Genomic DNA, 4,621 nt, shown 5'->3' with positions numbered 1-4,621 from the left:
TTGATAAATTCACAACACTAATACATTTCCATAAAAGGATTCATACATATTACATACAATTTAGATAAACTATAATAGGTATAGTTTATGATACATCACTCTACGCACTCGTACAAGAAGGGTACACTCATACAAGAAATATTTATATTCACACACATTTCACGTAAACTTGTTATCCTATATTGTGAGTTTCTCTATTTATCTTTCTCTCTCTCTCTCCCCGTACGTCCGAGTGCGGGATATAATTCCTGGTAGTTATAATCAGAATCTCCTTGAGGGAGAACGTGATACTTGTATATAGATCTATATTGGGTTTGACACCCCACACCTTTCTGCTAGCTACAGTTGGACCTGCAGGTCTACGGGTGACAAATGTCATTTTATTTTTCGCGACACTGAGAATGTCGTGGCAGGTTCACATAGTCATAGTATGATTATAACGACTCACATAGGGAACAATCCATAAGTTTACGGGATTTTATTTTTAAAACCTAAATGAGTTTTATGTTGATTTAAAATCACTTTTTATCTCTATGGGTACAAATACAAAGTGCCGGGTCTCTATACAAAGTTATATTGATATTAAAACTATTCTTCCTCTAGAATTGTTAGACTTCAACTATAGTCGCTGAGTGTATATGGTTGAGTCATATAAGAATTTAGTCTTGGTTGGCCTAGAATTGGTGGTGCCCGCCTCATCTCCTGTTCCTCGTTGGGTTGTGGACCTAGGGCAGACCCACTATATTCAACGTTTTATCTAATTTAAACCTTATATAACTTTTATACGCTGGACGATTATAGAGGAACTCTACGGGTTTACTCTAGGGTTCATTAATGCATCATGTAGGAATATTTCTATTCACACTTAACTAAGAAAATATTGGATTTTCTGGAAATCAAACTATTCTTCCTTTAGAATTGTTAGACTTCAACTATAGTCGCTGAGCGTATATGTTTGAGTCATATAAGAATTTAGTCTTGGTTGGCCTAGAATTGGTGGTGCCCGCCTCATCTCCTGTTCCTCGTTGGGTTGTGGACCTAGGGCAGACCCACTATATTCAACGTTTTATCTAATTTAAACCTTATATAACTTTTATACGCTGGACGATTATAGAGGAACTCTACGGGTTATTCTAGGGTTCATTAATGCATCATATAGGAATATTTCTATTCATACTTAACAAAGAAAATATTGGATTTTCTGGAAATCAAACTATATCGATTTTACAAGGAAAAGCGGTTTCTACTTCAAACAAAACTCTTATGAACTCACCAACCTTTGTGTTGACACTTTTTAAAACTACTTGTATTCTCAGGAAATCAGTGAAACAGGAAAACTTCATCGCTTTGAGGATGGGACGTTAAACCGTCAACAATTTATTTTGTCATCATAATGTAATTGCTTTTGAAACATATAAACATATACTTTGGTGTAACTTTTGCAATTATATATATGGTGGTTGTTTCTACTTTGAGCACTATTATACACGTTGTGATACTGTACATGAAGTCCTCCGCCCCCAGACGTTTCCGCCATCCTTGGTTTGGGGGTGTGACAGATTGGTATCAGAGCATTGTTTATAGTGAACTAAGTATATCGAACCACATAAGATATACAAACTATAAATGCATTGGGACTAAGGTCTCTGATTTTAAGATTTCAAAACCACTATACCATTAAGAATAAATAACTTTTGTTAAAAGTATACATGCATGCATACATACTAAGGTCAGCATCATTTTAGGACAAAACAAAAGTAATGATTGTTGGATATCACAGGTAAGCCTGGGGATGTATGGCCAGTCTTGGGAGTGGCATAGCCTGATCAACTATGCTGGTCCGAGGAGTGATTAGCATATGCCCAAGAATGGTTGTGATGTGGCAACAAGTCTAAAAACTTACCAACACTACCACAATGAAATACCATAGGGGTATTTTGGCATTATTAAAATTACATATGTGAGAACTAAATAGATCTTTATCAATAGGTCAATAGTTGCTTAGTGGATACATTAAAATTTTATGTATCCAGGACGTCATAGACTTAGAATCTGTGGATCTTTGCTCTACTTCCTGTTCTCGTTGGATTGGGGATTTAGAGTTAGGGTCGCTTATTCGAAGGTCTATCCTGTCCCGAATACACATAACTAGTATGCACTAAACAATTTGTTGAAGTACCTGATAAAGATCATCGTATAATTAGCTAATTATTACGTTTTCTTAGTTATTTCTTATATCCCCATTTCTCGCGAAGATATCATGGCTGGATTCCATCCACATGACGACCCGTACTACCCTAACCACGGGGATAGTGCAGGACGCACAAGGGAATGCACTTACAAGGACTTCACAAATGGCAAACCCAATTCCTTCGATGGGAGTGGGGGTGTCCTCGCACTAATTCAATGGTTCGAGAGGACCGAAGCAATCTTTGAGATTTCTGCTTGCCCCGAAGCGAGCAAAGTCAAGTACGCGACATTCACCTTCATCGGAAGAGCTCTCACTTGGTGGAACGGCAAGGTTAAGTCGCTTACGCTTACAGTGGCTAACTCGTTAAGTTGGGAGGACTTAAAGAAGATGATGTTGAAGGAATATTGCCCAAGAGGTGAAGTGCAAAAGCTGGAGCAAGAACTATGGAATCTCAGAATGACAGGCTCTGACCTTACAACTTACACCAACCGATTTTGTGACCTAGCACTCCTTTGTCCCGCTATGGTCACCCCGGAAGACAAAAAGTTGGAGCGTTACCTCTGGGGATTGTCCCCCGAAATTCAAGATAGCGTGTTGGCCTCAAGACCAACTACCTTCGACAGCGCCAAGGAGTTAGCACAACAACTCATTGACCATCATGCCAACCATGAAACTAGGACAACCACCCTTACCCAAGCAAGAGGAGGGAACAGCGAAAGAAAGTTTTGGGACAACAAGAAGGACCAATCAGCCTAAGGCCTCACTAAGAAGCAACAGATCCTTACTGTTCATGCTGCCACAACCCTCACCACGCCGACTCCCAAGAAACCATACGCTGGAACACTTCCGAAATGCAACAAGTGTAACTTCCATCACACTGGGGCTTGCCGAAAGTTGCATTGCAAAAACTGCGACAGAGAGGGGCACACTGCTCGTTTCTGTAAGGCACCAGCACGACCCATCAACCAGGTACCTGGCTCTGGAGTAAGCCCAACCTGTTACGAGTGTGGAGAAACGGGACACTTTAAAAGGGAATGCCCAAGGACAAGAGATGCTGGTGGTGGTGGGAGGGTGCTTGCAATCACCGAGGGAGAAACCACTCCGGAACCACCCGCAAATATCAGTACGTGTTTCTAACATCGACATTTAAATCCCGAATTTCTTTATATGCTAATTCTAGCATCGATTAAAGCATGCATGGTAGTAATCATGTGACATCGGGCGAGTTATTCCCCACCATAAAAAAATCTTGTACTACGAAAGGTCATCCCCATCTTTCCCCTAAATCCCTGGATCCCCATTCGAAATGCAAATTTCGGGACGAAATTCCCTTTAACGGGGGGATGATGTGACAACCATCAAATTTTGGTCAATTCAAAGTCAAATAAAGTCAACAAGTCAAACCGGTCAGCTCAACTGACCCTTGTGTACTTGGACTTACGTTCAGTATTTACTAAACAATTCGCATATTCTCGCCTTTTATCGCCGAACCGAGCCTCGGTCTCTGATCTCTATTCTCTCGCTCGGTCTCTGATCTCCGCTCCTCGCCTCTCTGTTCTCTCCTTCCCCCTCTCGGCTCCTTCCCTTCTCTCTTCTTCTTCTCTCGGTTTCTGCCTCCCTCTCTCTCGGTTTAGCACCAGAAGGCCGAACCTCGGCCAGAATTTCGCATATTTGCCACTTTTAGCCCATTTTTGATATTTTTAACATTTTAAGCCCGTTTTTCGTGATTTTAAAGCGGGATTTTCTCCAGAAATTATATTTTAACATAATAAACTCTAAATATTCATAATTTAAACATATTTTGATGAAAATCATTATTTAAATAATAAAAATCAAATGGGTGAATTATTAAAAGTGGAGTGTTGACTTTGCCTTATCCAATGTCACAAGCAACCACCCCACACCCACTCTTTGACTAACCACACCTCCCCACCTTACCTAGGTCACATCAATGTCCCTCACACTCAATTTACCCTCATTCCCACGTTTTTAGAGCTGGAACAAACATCCTTTCTCCTCATTTCTCTCATTTGCCCTCATTTCACTAAGAATCAAACACCACTTTTCTCTCAAACTTTTCCCACTCCAATTTCGAGATTCAAGGCTGATTTTCAAGTGTTCTTCCACTCTTAGTAAGTATAATTCATCCTCCTTATGATTATTTCACTTCATTCTACTCAAATCATGAATATATTACGCAAATTCCATCATATTAACGTTAGAGCTTCGAATCTTCAAGTGTTCTTGGGTTGAACACTTCTCTTCTTCAACACTTACCTACTGAAATCACTTAAGGTGAGTTCATACCCCTACATTTTCATGTTTTCTCAAGTTTTCAGGGGGGGAATACAAGTTAAAACACTAAGAATATAACTAGATTTTTCTAACAGCCTTCATCAGAAAAGTTCAACTCCATTCACGAACTGTTTT

Source organism: Lactuca saligna, chromosome 5 (genome assembly GCF_052625555.1).
Source record: "Lactuca saligna cultivar CGN05327 chromosome 5, ASM5262555v1, whole genome shotgun sequence".
Taxonomy (NCBI): domain Eukaryota; kingdom Viridiplantae; phylum Streptophyta; class Magnoliopsida; order Asterales; family Asteraceae; genus Lactuca; species Lactuca saligna.
The sequence above is the reverse complement of the archived record's forward strand: the minus strand, read 5'-3'. Positions refer to the sequence as shown.